This window comes from Myotis brandtii, unplaced genomic scaffold, assembly GCF_000412655.1.
Source record: "Myotis brandtii unplaced genomic scaffold, ASM41265v1 scaffold56, whole genome shotgun sequence".
In the NCBI taxonomy this organism is placed as follows: Eukaryota; Metazoa; Chordata; class Mammalia; order Chiroptera; family Vespertilionidae; genus Myotis; species Myotis brandtii.
In genome coordinates, this window is record NW_005370080.1 from 3989942 (window position 1) to 4007278 (window position 17337).

A 17337-nucleotide genomic window follows, 5' to 3' on the forward strand; every position below is an offset into this window, starting at 1 on the left:
AGAAAGGGTGACCTCACTTCCTCGGTGACAGAATCCCAACAGAAAAGAGAAGTCTAGTTCACTTGACTGCAGACAGTCAGGAGAGGAGGATGTTTCTCTGTTGCTTCCCAACTTTGTGCCGAGGCACTGGGCAGAAGAAAGCCCAGAGTGAGAGATATTTCTGCTCTAGAGTCTGGCGCAAGCACCACCATGGACACCTTTCGCCCTTTGGCAGGAGGCGCCCTCAGGTAACCAACGGCTGGCCCATCCATGCCAGGCCCCAACTGGGATTCTACTAGGCCAGCCCCAGCCTCTGACCCCTCATCCTACATACCTGTGTGTGTTGGGCCTGGTGAGGGAAAGTGGGGGATGAAGGGCACTCATCCTGGGCAGGAGCTGGTTGTTGGCGATTGGAAACCTGGTGGGTCTATCATGTTCATACCCAACTCATAGCTGTGGGATGGAAATATGAGCACTGGGTACCAAGCTCCTTGCACACTTGTTAATCTTGAGCCCACCAGGTGTCATCTCATGCCTTCCCTGGCTGAGGCCTTTGCAGATGCCCCTCTGTGCCTGCTCTGGGGAGAATTTGTGGTGGGCATCTCCCTAAGCTGGCAACGCCCAGGCAGGCCACTGATGCCTCCTTGCTTGGCACCGGGCTCTGTCTTTGTAGAGCTCCAACGAGGATGTCATAGAGGAGCTGGTTGAGGCATTCAGTTATGCCGTCAACCGGTACAAAGGACAAGAACGCCAGACCAGGAACACCATCCAGTGCCAGGCTGAGGTGAGAGCTGTCCCACAAACAGGACCTGGGATGACTGGGTGGGACCAGAACCCAGACTCAAATCTGAGGCCCACTCCCAAAGACATCTATACCTCCAATACTCCCATCCAGGTTCCTGGTAGGGTAGGAATACAGTCTTCACGTATTTGTTGAAAAGGTAGAGAGAAAAATTCTTGCTGTCTTTGCATTTGGCTCATGATTGTCTAATTACCTGCCCCAGGTATCCTGTGGAGTGGTAGAAAGAAAAATTCTTGCTGTCTTTGCATTTGGCTCATTATGATTGTCTAATTACCTGCCCCAGGTATCCTGTGGAGCAGTCAGCTCGACTGTCCTTGAATGACTTTTCCAACCCTTACATATCATCATACATGATAGGGTGGTTTGTACAAAAACACAAGAAAGGGAAAAGAAAAAAGCATGGGGAGGAATGAAGGTATTGGACACATTTCTCTGCAACCTGTCATCTCACAGAGCACGACAAACCACTGTATGCCATCCAGGTCAGGAGCTGTGGCCTTATCCACCAGCATTTTGGTGCTGTTGGACCTTGACATGATTCAATCCTTCTGTCAGTTCAACAGGGCTGCCAGGAATATCCTCACTGTGTCCTAACAGAATGTATCAGTTTGCTAGGTCTGCCATAACAGGGGACCACAGATGGAAGGTTCCGGATGCCTACTGGCTCAATACCCAGCTCTATTTTTGCAGAACTCCAATGAGGATGTCATTGAGGAGGTGGTCCATGGGCCCCACTATACCATCTGCCGGGTCAGGGTGCAGGTGCACCAGGCCAACAACAGCAGCCAGTGCTGGTCTGAGGTGAGAACTGGCCTCGGGGGGTCTCCACACCCCAGAACCCAAGATGACCAGGGAGGGTCAAGAACCCAGACTCAAATCTGGGGACTCCTCTGGGGTGTTCCCACTAGAGTGTTCACAGGTTTATGTATAAAGGATTCTGGACCTCCACTTCTTCTTCCAGCTACATGGTAGGAAAGATTCTCCTCACATGGTTTAGGAATATTAGAAAAAAAAAGTATGTTGTTTCACTTCACAGTAGAACATGAGCACATTTGCATGTTGCTCTTTAATGGTTTGAATTACCTGACCCTGGTATCCTGTGGAGTAGTCAGCACAACTGTCTTTAGAGACCTTCTCAGAGCTTTATACATCATCACACTTGATTGGGTGGTATGAACAAGAACTGGATACACTTCTGTGCAACTTGTCATCTCACAGAGCACAGCAAACCATTGCAGGCTGGCCACGTCAGCAGTCATGACCTTCTGCATCTCCATATCACCTCAGAAAGGACATAATTTTCCTCAGTGATTCAGCCTTTCAGTGCTGTTGGAACTTATGAACAATTCTGCTGCTAGTTCAGCAGGGCTGCCGGGAACATCCTCATTGAGTCCTAACAGACTGTCCGAGTTGCCAGGGCTGCTGTCAGATAGAACCGCAGATTGGGTGGAGGGTTCCTAATGCCTACTGGCCCGGGACGGGCTCTGTCTCTGTAGAGCTCCAAAGAGGACATTGTGGAAGAGCTCATAGGTGGGTTCAACTCTTCTATCTCCCTAGACAAGGGGAAGGTGCGTCAGGCCACAGACACCATCCGGTGCCAGACTGAGGTAAGAGCTGGCCCAGGGGTGGTTGAGGGGGAGGAGTGTGTCTCCTCACCCACCACCCTGAGATGACCTGGCAGTGCTCAGAACCCAGACTCAAATCAGAGGACTCCCCAGGATCCTTTTTGGGCTGCTCCTAGAGCAGTGGTTCTCAACCTGTGGGTCGCGACCCTTTTGGCGGTCAAACAACCCGTTCACAGGGGTCGCCTAAGACCATCTGCATATCAGATATTTACATTACGATTCATAACAGTAGCAACATTACAGTTATGAAGTAGCAACGAAAATAATTTTATGTTTGGGTCACAACATGAGGAACTGTATTTAAAGGGCCAGAAGGTTGAGAACCACTGCCCTAGAGTGTCCCACAGTCCCATGCACAAAGGAATCTAGAGTTCCGCTTCTCCCTCCAGCTACATGGGAGGACACTCCACACATATTTGCAGGAATATTAGAGAGAAAAAATATGTTGTTTCATTTCACAGTAGGCCACGAGCACATTTACATTTTCCTTTTTATGTTGTTTAAACTACCTGCCCCAGGTATCCTGTCCTTGCAGACCTTCTCCAATCACAGAGGTCCTCTGCCACTGCCATGCAGACCTTCAGTGCTGTGGGACAGTGGCATAATTCATTTCAGGCACAACACCAGCAGTGCTGTGAGAAACACTTAAGTTTGTCCAAATGTAGTGTATGAGTTTCCTCCTGCTGCTGTAACATCAAACCAGACTGGTTGGTATAAACAGCAGCCATTCATTTTCTCACAATTCCAGAGGCTACAGGTTAGAGAGGATGGTGTCACCAGGGCTGGCTCCTCCTGAGGGGGTCTCTCCTGGGCTTGTGGATGGATGTCTTCTATCTCCATGCCACAAGGAGTCCCCTCTTTGCTTCCGTATATCCTCCCCTTCTCTTCTAAGTACACTAGTCATATTGGATTAAGACCAAGACCACTGAATTCCCTTTACCTGAATGGCTTGCTTAGAGACTAGAACTCAAGGACAGGCACATTCTCAAGTTCTAGCAGTTCCAAGGTCATGGAATTTGGGTGATACAATTCACACCACAATGGATATACTATTGTGATCGATATACAGCTGTAGATAGACGTCCAGTCCAGATGGAAGAATGTGCACATGTAACATTTTAGGAGCTGCAGCCTGATTACAAATGGAAAAGGCTGGAGCAGTGATGTTGCCAACATCAGTTTTGTGATGATGGCCACTGACTAGCACCCAATCTGGCCCAAGGATCTCTCACTCATTTAAATTTTGACCAATCCAAGACCAGGTTGTTCAAGGCCATCACAGTGTTCCTTTACTGGCAATTGCCTCATGGGTACTTTGACTCACCCATCGGCTTTCCACTAGCCACATGGATTAGCTACTTCCTGAGTCATGTGCTCGCACTCCAAGTTTCTCCAGTCTGGACTCATCAAGCCTTTGCCCCTTGGCTGAATCTGGGATCTCCATAATGAGGGTCCAAAAATGTCCTTTAATGTAAAAGGAAGAAACAGAAGTGTCATTTTGGGAGACAATGGTTTTTGTAGGCTGGGTCTAGCCTGTATCCTGTCTTCCAACTTGGAGGGATAAGGTTCCCAAGGCCCTTTTCATCCAGGTCAGGAGCAGAGAAGTCTCAGGCAGCTAAGAGGGAATGTCATGCAGTCCTAGCTTGGGACAGTTTTCAGTTCTGACCAGCATGCCCTGGAGCTGCCATTTGACATCCCTAAGCCTCTGGGCTCTCATCTCTATAACGGAGATGTTTCTAGAGAACTCATTGGAACAATTGTCTTCATTCATAAAGACTATTTAGACAAGGAGGTCTGTTGCTCCTTAGCTAAAACAACATGACTAGAAGGTAACAATTGTATAAATATCCCCTGTCCACCAAACTTAAGTGGTACCTTTAAAACCTAGAACCTGGTTCAGTACGGACACTCCTGTCCTTCCTCTGGACACGTCCCTAAGGGTCTGAGAGTTCCTGCCTGAGCTCCAGACCTCATCCTCCTCATGATTCATGGGGATGCCACTGACAGATCCCTCCTTGACCCACCCAGTGTGCAGCTGAATTAACATGCAACCTGAGTGAGGCTAACAGGATGCGGGCCCTACAGGAAGGCACACTGAGGAAGGTGGCAGCATCGATGGTACCAGCTCTTCCGGGTGGAAACATCTCCCACACCACCACGTTTATATCCATCCACCCGGCCTTATCCAGAGCCCAAGAGTTCCTGGACCTGCTGTTTAATAGGTGAGCACACTCCCCCTTCTTGGGCATAGTGGTGATTCTGAGCACTGCTAGCTCTGTGTCTTAAAAAATGTCACCACATCTCTGTGAGCCTCAGCTCGCTCTTCTGAAAAGTGGGGTAGGGGGTAGAGGATAAACCTCATAAGGTTCTTGCAGAGACCACTGTAGGGATGAGCCATGGCAGGTGCCAACCTGCTGCCTGGCTCTGCTGAAAGGGCTGCTGGACGGGCTATAGTTGTTCATGCCCATTATTTATCTGTCTCCCATGAAAAGTCATCTGCCTGACCCATCAGTGGCCTGTGGCATTTCTTTTTTTTTCATTTTATTTTATTCTGTTAGTTTTTATATTTTCCTTGGCCTGTGGCATTTCTGAGTTTGCAACAGCACGTGGAAAACAACCAGTCAAGGAGTTCAGGAATCCACTTAGCTAATCCCTGTCCTCATCGTTGGTGTTGGCAGACTAGGGAGAGCAGGGGGCCACAGGCCCACTCATATATCAGGGATGGTTCTCGTTGGAGTTTATGTATTCGAAAATGTGTATTAAACACCTACCACAAGTAGGCACTTTTGGAGACACTTAGCATAACTCGGAGAATGAAGGAGACACAATCCCTGGGCCCCAGTTCCACTCGGTGAATCAGACAGTGACACTGTCCATCATTCTCAGGTCCTGTCCCCCACCCATCAGATCTGATGCCATCAAGGTCTTCTCCACATCTGGAGGCATACCTCCTCATAATGACCAGGGTGACACACCACAGGGCCAAGTCAAAAAGCGAGTGGTCTTTGGGTCCAGAAGGAGGGCCTCCTGAGTCCACAGGACGAAGGCAATGGGTGGGGAGGGCCTGGCAGAACCACAATCTTACACATCTTCTCACTCCCAAGGGAGCCCTGAGCCCTGATGGCTTCTATTCTGGGAGGACAGGGGTCAAAGAGGACTGTGGATGGGCCCCTGGCCTCACAAGACCTAAGAAGAGGGGTGGGCCGAATTGTCCCCGAGACCCAAACCTACCCCAGTCCCATCCTGCTCTGCCTGCCCCTCTCCACATGGGGCCCTAGCCTCACAGGACCTAAGAAGAGGGGTGGGCTGAATTGTCCCCCAGAGACCCAAACCCACCCCAGTCCCATCCTGCTCTGCCTGCCCCTCTCCACAATCATCTCTCCTGACCACCAACACCAGGCTCAAAATGGCCTGCTCACACATCTGTCTCAACCCTCAGTGCAGATGCCCAGATGTATGGAGGGCTGGGCTGGGCAGGGGCCAGGACATTCAGAACTGTCAATGGGAAGAAAAGACTCACACAGATGCCGTGTGAAAGTTGCTTAATCACCAGGCCTACTGCTCTCAGAACAGCCACTAAGGGGTCGGGGCTGGCATGGAGCTGTCCCCTAGATGGGCAGGGGCAGGCACAGAGGTCTGGTCCAAACAAGGGTGCCCTGGGAGGGCTGTGTGTAAGCAAAGACCAAGATTCTGACTCCGCTGCCTACCCACCTCTCCCCAGAGCCATTGCTTCTACAGTGGGAACCTGGCCCGACCAGGTGCAGGGTTTTGGCCGGGCTCTCCACTTCCCCTGGTTCCAGCTGAAGCAAGCCTCAGTGCAGGCCATCTTCCCTGCCCCACACCACGAGGGCCACGCCCATCTCCTCTGGATGGAGCTGGAGCATCTAGAGCCCACCAAGGCCATGCTGGAAGGTGAGGGGAACGCATTCTGAGAAGGTGATCTGGGGAGGGGAGATTCATGGGCCGCAGTGCCCTTATAGGCAGTGGCATCTTTCCTGTCTTTGGCAAGGCACGGAACGTCAGGTCTGTGTGTGAATCTGTCCATTTCTCCTGCTCCAGGTCCACCTCCAGGGCTCCAGAGCACTCCAGAGCCAGAGGAAGGGTCTGCTCAGGGACCAGCGGCTGGTCCAGCCAGAGGCCCCTCCCTGGCCTGGCCAGGCATGAAGCTGTACCCAAAGTCGTCATGGAGGTGTCTTTTTGAACCTTATTTTTTTCTGTCTTAAAAATTCTAAGCAATTATCCTAAATATATAGACAAATAAGAGGAATACACCCCAACAGTATATGTATAATAGCCAAAAACAATAGTTTCTATTAAATGAATTATATACCATTAAATGAAATACTTTGGAACAAACAGAAATAAAGTTATTGATTAAAAATATCTGTAGACAATACCTGCTCATATACATATGCATAATAAATAATAATTGTGCATTTATTATGTGTAACCATTATAAATATGGAAGGATACATTTTTAAATCACTTCTAAAACAGATTTAAATTTTGTGATAAGTAAACAAATATAAACTGATAAAATAGAGAAATAAAATTTGGAAATGTATCCACCACAATGTCAACACTTGTGAACTCTTGCAAGAGGGACTACTATAAGTGACTGGCTCTTCCCTTTTTGCTCAGTCTGTTTTCTGGTTTTTGTACGAGGATCATATATTCATTACCAGATATTTCAAGACTAACTATTTATATAGAAGACACTTTAAGAGTTTTTGAATTATCTCACCAATATTGTCTTTCTAAATTTTCCCCACTGCTGTTTGAGATCTTGAAATGATCTCATCAAAAGCAAAACTAACTTAATGAGCTACATTCTACTTCCCTCTGTGTTTAGTTTGATTTGCTATCTGAGCACTGAGAGCCACTAGGCTGGCTAATAATATTTAAAATCACTAGGGATAGAAAGAGCATTGCTTTGGTTGTAACTGAAATAATGCAAAAGAGCTCTCTCCACTGAACACTTAATCGTTTTATGTTTCCTTCTTGAGCCCAGAATTGAACATACCGGTCAAATTCAACTGAGGAATAGGCAATGGTTGCACTGGGACAGGATGGTATGAAAACAAGGAAAACCTTCCTAGTCCTACCTGAAGGGCCACGGTTCACTGACACAACTGAAACAACCTATAATTAAAATTAAACCCAACATGTCAACAATTTTTAAGCCAAAATAAAAAAATGAGAATGCGATCTGTAGCAATATTTCACAAAGAAAGCTTGCTGTGTAAGATGAACTCACATCATGTCGATCCATAAAACATGTGGCTGAATACCCATAGGCGTTCATTCTCATGTTAATACTCTTGCTCTGAGGGGAGACACATTTTCTAGCTTTTGATTTCTATTTGGTTTGAATGAAAACCAGCTGGTCTATAAACCAAGCCAACATTCCCCAGGGATCCACCAAGGGAAACCTAAAGGTCGACACTAACTGAATTTTAAGTTTTACTTCATTTTAGTTCATGTAAATTTAATTTTAGAAAGTTTTATGTAGCTAGTGGTAATCATATTGGAGAGAGTAGTTAAAGATACTAGCAAATAGGTTGAAAATAGGCATCCCTGAATGTCAGGATACCTTTCCTCCACAAGTCCACACAGAAGACATTTACAGGACCATTAGCGCCCATCGTATAAACAGGAAGACCACTTTCCCACGGCCATTCCCTGACTCTCCTCATCCTCGTCCTCGTCCTCGTGGGCAGAGGCAGCCTCCTTCAGTAGCAGTTTGGTGCTCAACTGCCCACGTCCCTCACAGTTGGGACACCTGTGATCATGTGCTTGTGAAAGAGTCTCAGAGATGATTTCCAAGACAATTGGCCATTCCCTGACTCGTCCTCGTCTTCATCCTTGTCCTCGTGGGCAGAGGCAGCCTTCTTCAGTAGCAGTTTGGTGCTCAACTGCCCATGTCCCTCACAGTTGGGACACCTGTGATCATGGGCTTGTGAAAGAGTCTCAGAGATGATTTCCAAGACAATATTTTCCTCCCTGAGAAAAAGAACAATAATAAAGAGAAGACTTATTTCCTTTCTTTGATGCTGGGTGCTGTGCCATCTTCCTGTTGTTGGCAGCTATATTGTGACCATGAGTGAACAGTGAAGAGAATGAGCAGCTGAATTCAATCCTAGATCCACCCACCTATGGGTTTGTTACTTTGTAAGAAAAACAAATCCCTCCTGTGAAAGACACTTTCATCAGGATTCCCTTGCTTAAAATCCTCAGCTTCCACAATGAATGAGATACTTACAACTCCTGAATGTGGGCAAGGTTGTATCATTTCTTGGTATTGCAAGAAATGGGTAAATGTGAGAGCAGAGAGGACAAGGAAAGATGGGAGATGTTTAAAAGAAGTATCTACAGTCTTCCAACTATTCCAAAGGGCAACTCTGGACACTAGGCATGACACAGCTCTAAGCTGTGGTAGGAAAGTATGATGCCAATGAGGACCTCAAAGTGTGACCAGAAGAAAGGAGTGAAGGAGGAACAAGACTGGAAAAATAAGCAAAGGTCAGCATATGGAGGGCCTGGAGGGATATGCTAAGGATTTTGGACTTACTTCTAAAGGCCATAGAAAACCACTGTCAGTTTTAAATAAAACACATGGTCATATTTACATTTTCAAATATCTTTCGGGCTGCAGGTAGAGTAGAGAATAGTTTGGAATGGGGCAATACTAAAGGTTGACAGACCAGACAGAACACATCCTATCAAGAGACCATGATGTTAACATGATGTAGGACTCTCAATGCTAACTCTGACATGGGGGAAAGAGAAGTGCACTCCCACTCTAACAGTAATTCCTGCACCTTTCCTTAGCACAGAGACACCCTAATCAGAATTAGTCAACACCTGTGGGAACCAGCCACCTCACATTCACTCCAGGGTCAAACCTGCACTGACCTTGATTTGTTGGCCTGAGAAACCAACAGGCTTCAGAGAGCTTGCCTTGGGGTGCGGAGCACAGTACACACACACACACACACACACACACACACACACACACAGATGAGGATTACAATTCTGTAGAGACCTCACTCTAAGTTGGCTCCTCCCTCCCAGCTAAGCAGAGTAAACAAAGCTAGGGTAACCCCCAAAGGTGGCTTTAGAGACTAAAAAATTCCTCTCAGGGAAGAGAAGGAACACAGATGACCTCAGGCAAGCAGCCCCTCTTCCCAGTTCCATACTGATGGAGACAAACCCGCCAAGTGCAAAACCTGTGCCCCACTCCCACCCCCTCTCCTACCTACCCACACCCACTGTACCACACAAAACATCCCGAGACAGCTCAAGAACATACCTATTCACTGCACAGTATGGACAATCGGAGAACTACTTCCAGTTCCCAGCAGTTGGTCTTTCTGCCTGAAAAGGGGAGGATTTGTTTATTATTAAACAAATTTAATAGTACCGTCTTTTATTCCTTCAGCCAGCTTCCTAGAGCTATAGAATTATTATGAACATTAACTCACCAACCAGGGTGCAAGGCAAGTACCGTGCCCATTTTACAGAAACAGAACCACTGAACCTCACAGCTGGTCTTTATTTCAGTGCCCAGTGGCAATTTGTCCACAGAGCCCTCCTCCTTTCACCTCTGACACTGACATCACCATGTCCTCGTATTGAAAGATACATGGAGCAGGTTAAAAAATGTGAAGAGTTAATTTGAGCAAACACTGATTCCAACTCGGCAGCATCCAATCTAGCAGATAGAAAGGAACTGTACAAAATGAAAGATTTGCACATACTTTCCTCTAAGGCAGTGGTTCTCAACCTTCCTAATGCCACCACCCTTTAATACAGTTCCTCATGTCTTGGTGACCTCCAACCGTAAAATTATTTTCGTTGCTACTTCATAACTGTAATTTTGCTACTGTTATGAATCGTAATGTAAATATCTGATATGCAAGATGTATTTTCATTGTTACAAATTGAACATAATTAAAGCATAGTGATTAATCACAAAAACAATATGTAATTATATATGTGTTTTCCGATGGTCTTAGGCCACCCCTGTGAAAGGGTCGTTCGACCCCCAAAGGGGTCACAACCCACAGGTTGGCGACCCACAGGTTGAGAACCGCTGAGCTGGGCTATTCTCTTCTTTTAAAGAGTGTTGAGTTTTCTTTAAGTGGCAGTTAAATTCCTTGAGGATACTTGATCCTTTCAAGATTGTTTCTAATCATTGTTAGAGTTGGTCTACAGTAGCCATTACTCAAGGACTGGTTTGGTCCTACTAATAAGGCTTGACCTTTCCGCAGTCTCTAGTGAAGATCCCAGCTCTTTAGAAGTTCTCTCCTTTCTGGTTGGTTGGAATTCAAATGTCTCCCAACTCTATGTGTGCCCTGGACCCTCGGCAGTTCTTAGCGCAGCTTCAAGGAGCTTTACCCTATAAATGCACAGACTGGTATTCAGTAAAAACAAACCCAGTGCAGATTTCTAGAAATCTTTCTCTATGTAGCTACCTCTTCTCTGATACTCTGCTACATGAATTCCAACCGCCCCAGCTTCTCCAAATCCTAACCTCTGTCTCCTCAAGAAATTCACTGCACTCTGACTGGGTTCTCCCTCCCGGTACCCTGGTCCAGAAAGTGCCTCTCGAAAGCCAGGATGATCACAGGACTCAGCTTGTTTGTTTCTGTTCTTTCAGGGATCATAATCCTTTGCTGCCTATTGATCAATGTTGGAAAAGTTATTTCATGTTTTTTTCCAGTTTTCTAGTGGTTTGTAGTATGTGTAGGGAAGGGGCAAATTCAGTACTGCTTGCTCTGCCATGGCCAGATCATGATAGTCTAAGGCAAAATGGCAAAAAAAAATCAAAGGAGCAGCTACCATTTCTGAAGCATCTTCCAAGAAGGTTTATAAATGTTATAAGTCACATCTCACAACAACCCCTTGTGCGTCTAAGGCAAAATGGCAAAAAAACAAAGGAGCAGCTACCATTTATGAAGCATCTTCCAAGAAGATTTGTAAATGTTATAAGTCACATCTCACAACAACCCCTTGTGATCTCAAGGCCCATTAAACCCATTTTAGAAACCAATTCAACACTGTAAGAAAAACTTAAGACTTAGAAATGAGCAAAAGAGATTACGGGATGTCCATTCAATGTCATGCTGGAGCCTGTAGGTACTGTATTATCTGACCCTCTAGGAGTGTGTGCCTTTGCCTTTGAGAAAGCATAGGGGACTGGGCCCAGGACTCCAAGGGTGCCAGATGACCAAAAGGAATACTGGACCCCAAAATGTCACCACCCCTCCACTCCACTCCCTACTCAAAAACACAGAGGTAGCTGATTTACCTCCCCTCTAACTGTCTGCTTGAACTACTGACCCACATACACAGTTAATCAAGGTTTGACCACTATTTGTCCTTTCCTCTAGGAGTCTTTGCCTTTGAGAAAGCATAGGGGACTGGGCCCAGGACTCCAAGAGTGCCAGATGACCAAAAGGAATACGGGACCCCAAAATGTCACCACCCCTCCACTCCACTCCCTACTCAAAAACACAGAGGTAGCTGATTTACCTCCCCTCTAACTGTCTGCTTGAACTACTGACCCACATGCACAGTTAATCAAGGTTTGACCACTATTTGTCCTTCCCTTGGCGATAATGAACAGTGGGTCATTTTCCCCCCACAGCTCAGGAGCCAATGTAATTACCAGGCAACAAAGCTGGAAAAGGAAGTCACCCAAGCCTGGAATGAAAAATTCCACAAGCCTGTCTTTTTCAAAAAGCCCGCCTTTCCCCAAAGGACCCACTTTTCAAGAAAGTCCAATTTATTCCCAGCTTACAAAAGCAGCCAAGCAGAACCAGCCCCAGAGGTGGTTCAGAGGAACATCCTTTCCTCTGTGTTGCCTCCTTTGTGCTCAAGCATCCCATCTAATAAAAGACAAAAAGGGTAATTGTCCGTACCTTCGCTACGCTTCCCATTGGCTAATCAGGGCGATATGCAAATTAACCGCCGACAAAGATGGTGGCTAATTTGCATATGTAAGCGCCAAGCGACAGAGCGAAGCCGGCTGGCCCCAGGCAGGAGCAGTGAGCGAAGGCCGGCGTGGCGAGCGAAGAGCAAAGAGGGAAGCCTGCTGTGCTGGCCCCGTCCCCGGGGCCGGAGCGGCCAGCGAAAAGTGAAGAGCAAAGCCCGCCACGCCGGCCCCTCCCGGCGAAGAGCGAAGGCCTGGGTTCCAGGTGCCGGAGGAAAACTGGTGCCAGCAGCCAGGGAAAGGGGCCCCCAAGGGGCCCCAGACTGCGAGAGGGCACAGGCCGGGCTGAGGGACCCACCCGAGTGCACAAATTTTTGTGCACTGGGCCTCTACTAAGCTTAATAAAATCTGTCTGGAAATTTCTATGGGGTTTTCTATTGATTTCTATCTTGGGGAACCCAACAAGTCCAACACAGATCACACTTTGACTAGGCCAGTGGTCGGCAAACTCATTAGTCAACAGAGCCAAATATCAACAGTACAACGATTGAAATTTCTTTTGAGAGCCAAATTTTTTAAACTTAAACTATATAGGTAGGTACATTGTTATTAACTTAATTAGGGTACTCCTAAGGCTTAGGAAGAGCCACACTAAGGGGGCCAAAGAGCCGCATGTGGCTCACGAGCCGCAGTTTGCCGACCACGGCTCTAGGGCAAGAATATGCTTTCTTACTAAAAAACAAACAAACAAAAAAACCCACCAATCATCTGAATGAGAATACTGATCAGTGGAAAAAGATGTGAGAAATACAGACATAGCTTTTTTTCTGGAGGTGAGAACCTTAGAAAAACATACACTTGGGATGCACATTTCTGATCAGTGGGAAAATCTACAAGCAAAATGTCTAGGAAATTATAAGAAAAGGGGGCAACATCATCCTTTAATGTCAAGTTTAACTATTATCAGTACTTTCACTTATTCTTCCCCAATTTCCTGTTAGAACTAATCATTCATTATATAACTTTTTGTCCTTACACATCACTGTAAATAACTATGACTTATATATAGTTGTATCTATGTCTGTTCCTCCAACTTGGTCACAAAAAAAAAAACCCTTAAGGGTAACAACATTGAAGATAAATTTTGTCTCCCATAATGCCTGATAAATTGTCAAAATATATCTACCTTTATTATTGAGTCCTACTAATGTTGCCATTTTTAATCAATAAGAACTTTGACAAGTCCTCTAACTTCTCTAAGCCTAATTTCCTCATTTTTAAAAGTGGGACTATTAATATCTACACTCTTTATTTCATGACAGTGCATGAGAAACATGAAACGACGTAAGAAAATATGTTTGGAAAATGATAACAGAATACATAAATGTAGCGTGATATTATGCTAATATATCAAAGATTATTTTTCTACAAATGTGTTCAAGTTCATTATATTGTTTAAAGTGATTTTATTATGTGTAGAAATGAATTTTTAAAAACAAAATAATTTATCTACAATTTTAATGAAAGCCAGACAGAAATTAATGCATATAAGAAACCTTTATATTCATGTTTGATGGAATATATCTATTCAAATAAGTATAGGAAGCTTCCATAGCAGACAGCTAATGTTTGCAAATATTAACAAAGTGCGCTAGATAAATACTGTCTTCCAATATAATTATTTACTTCACTGATGATTTCTTCATTCTTACGTGGCACTTCAAACATATTAAACAAAGTTTCTTAGCCTGCCAAAATGATAGATTATGCTTTTGTGCATTCTTTTTATCATCATGGCTGTTTTCAGCGTGAGTGAGTGTGTGTGTGTGTGTGTGTGTGCGCGCGCGTGTGCACGCGCATATTAATGTCTTTGAAATGTCTTAAGAATGTCTAGTGAGGACATACAGCCATCTAATTTTGAAAGGCTCATTTTACAAAATATCCTATATGTCAAATCAAGATTTTTTAGGGCTGGGAGACACAAACACAGAGACGACCAGAACATAAACACCTGCATAAGGCGCCTAAGAGGTATAAAATGCTACAAAATCAAAGAGGATTCACCCTCCCCTTATAAGGCTAAGGAAAACTTGAAAGGAAGAAATGGCCTTTGAAGCAAATCCTGAAGGAGATACATGAGATAGAGGACAAGGAAGAGCATTCTAGGTTAGGTCAAGTGTAATGATGTTAAAACACACTATATGCCAGTAGTCTGACTTTTTCAATGTTCTGGTACAAGGGGAGAAGGGAACATAGAAGGAAGCAAGATGGTGGAATTGAGGACAAACACCAGTCTCTTGTCAATGGATCCTCCCCACCTGGCTGAGTAACTAGTTTACAATCAATGCTCCTGATGTGTCACATGTAGGTCAGGATAAAGGCATGTGAGGGCCACTGTCACAAGAGCAGATGAGATCTTCAGAAGACAATAATGCACCACTTAGGATGCAGACAGAGGGACAAGATAAGGGCAACTGCTGTCATCTGGCCCTGGGCAGAGCCTAAACGGGGCAAGCTGGCAGTAAAAGGGAAGGGTCAGCTCTAAGAACATTCCAAAGGTGGAACCAACAAGACTTAGCACATAACCTACCCCGATAATCTTACACAAGTGAGTAAAGGAATCCAACTCACAAAGTGCTAGAGGACAACATGGCCTTAGATGGAGCAAGGGATACCCCCTTCGAGAGAGCAATTAAGTACATAGATATATATGTTCAATAAATGTGTGGATTTTAATTAGTTATCCCACTTGGAAAGTATCTGGGACCAGACTCTCCTCCTCCCCGCTCTAGCCACGTTTCTGGTGACCCTGCCAACTGTCTGACACTGCTGAGCACTCAATACCTGGCAAACAAATTCAATGAATAAATCAATTTTGAAGAACAGAAAATGCAAAATTCAAGTAGTGTTGGCTTCTCAGGAAAGAATGTTGGTAGGGAAAATGGGTGCCACTGAGATTGGTAACCCTAAAAAGCCAATGGAGATCTCCACAGGATCACCTGGTAACTTCTTGGAATAATGTAGCTGGAATCGGATGGTTTGGGGCTTTAGCCTGAGGGGAGGGCTTGCAGATTTTTACTTAAGCAAATACATAATTATAAAACAAAGGTCAGGGAGACATGCGCACTAAATATTACTGTAAACAGGTTAATACGAATACTAAGATATGGTCCTTTTCTTTATTTTACTTGTCCATTAGCTATCCACTTTATCCAGGTATTTTGAAATCTCAGCTTATTGTCCCAATTTTTCATCTGAGGCACTGAATCCTAAAAGTAGAGCCAGATTAAACATTTTACATTAACTCTGTGAATTCCCATAGAAAATCCTATTGCTAATCAGACTTGGAATACGTGACACCAGGACAGGGTAGCCCTGGAACAGGTGGAAGGGTAGGAACAAGAGTCACTTGGCTACGGTTCTGGAGGATCCTTGACTATTCCTTCTACAGAACATACTGAGCCACTTTAACACACTGGCCCCTCCCACTTATCCAGTCTGTAGGGATCAACATCATCTATCTATGCAAAATAACTTGGTAAGCTAATGCATTATCAAATACAAAGAATTATCATTAGAGGATACCTTTTTTTTTTAAAGTAGAAAAGAAAGACAAAAAGCCAATAAAGCCAAAGAAACTCCACCTAAGGGCAGAGATACCCCACTTGGCTCCCAAAATACTATAATTAAGATCATTAACTTGATTGGCAACAGCAAATCCACTCAGGTCAAAAGACTCCACTAGCAGCATCACACTCTCCGTTTAACAAACAAGTGGGGCCACGATCTCCCCACTAGCAGCTGAACATCTCGGGGTGCCCACGGGGCCATCGAGAGCTCAGGTCTTCCCCTCTGACTCTCTCCCCGGCCCTCGGGCGAGTACACCCAGGAGCGGGCGCGCCAAGCTAAAACTATTTGGAGTGAAATTTCAAAGCAGTTTTCAAAGCCAACTCTCCACCGGCTTCCCAGGAAAGTAAAGAGAAGACCTCTCTGCAGCCCAGAATTCACCAGTTTCCCTTTGTTGGTAAGGAGACCAGGGGGCAAGTCCCTTCCAGCCCCACTCAACTTCAGACACACCACCTGGCCCCACCCACATTGCAACTATTGTGGAGCAGACCAGGGTCTTTAGAAAGCTGGCCCCAAGTAGCTCCCAAATCAAAACGGCCTTGACGGAGCAGAAAGGTAAAGCAGGGAAAATGTTCGCACTCTCCCCTCTCACGCAGCCCGCGCCCCTCCAGACACCAGGGCGCCCCGGCGGAGCCCACCACGAGCCCATCGCCCAGCCCGGAGTTGCTCACCCTCACGTGAATCTCCCCCGCCGCGTGGCTGCAACCTTCTCGGCCTCCTCACCTTGCACATCGCGGAGGGGCCGGGAAGACGCGGTTGGCTTCCATGCCGGGGTCCCGGTCTGCGAACCAGGTGAGAACCCAGGACATCCCAACTGTTCCCGCCTCTTCCAGAGGCCGCGCCCCCACCGCCACGGTAGTGGAGCCGGGACCCGCCCATAGAGGGTGCAGAAGAGCACAGGGCGCTGCACCCTGATGCTAGGACCCAGCCTCCGCCAACGGTCCCGCCCCGGGTACTTCGCGGAGTCTGGTCTTCAAGCACACCGCTCGCCCCCGTCGCGGTCCTTCCTGGGAAATGTAGTTCTGTGGATCCCGTAGCCTGACGCCAGCGCCCTGGCCTGGACTACCAGCCCCACAATGCTCCGCGACGGGCGTGCACATGCCAGCTTTGTAGCCTGCGAGTAACTGCGCTTGGGAGAATCCTACAGGTTTTTCTGCCTTCTCCTGCCTGGGAGGCGGGGGTGTTCGACCTGACCTGTGGTTTTTCCCAGCAGTGACAGTGTGGCCGTGGACGAGACCTTAGGGCAGGGCGTCGCTCTTCTGGAGACGTCCGCTTGGGAGTGACTTCTCTAGCCTCAGTCCCAAGAGAAACGCACATGGGACCCCGGCGCCCGTGGAGTCTCCCTAGACCTGCGGAGGCCCAGGACT

The 17337-nt window shown here is 46.4% G+C and overlaps 1 long non-coding RNA gene across 1 annotated transcript; it reads right to left on the reverse strand.

Moving 5' to 3' along the window:
• Nucleotides 1–8250: 8250 nt before the first annotated feature.
• Nucleotides 8251–16898, reverse strand: LOC106728193. The gene is made up of 3 exons (XR_001364464.1): nt 16642–16898; nt 9719–9783; nt 8251–8409 (listed from the first exon to the last, which is right to left on the reverse strand). It is a non-coding gene; the product is annotated as an uncharacterized LOC106728193 (long non-coding RNA).
• Between the last annotated feature and the right edge of the window lie 439 nt (nt 16899–17337).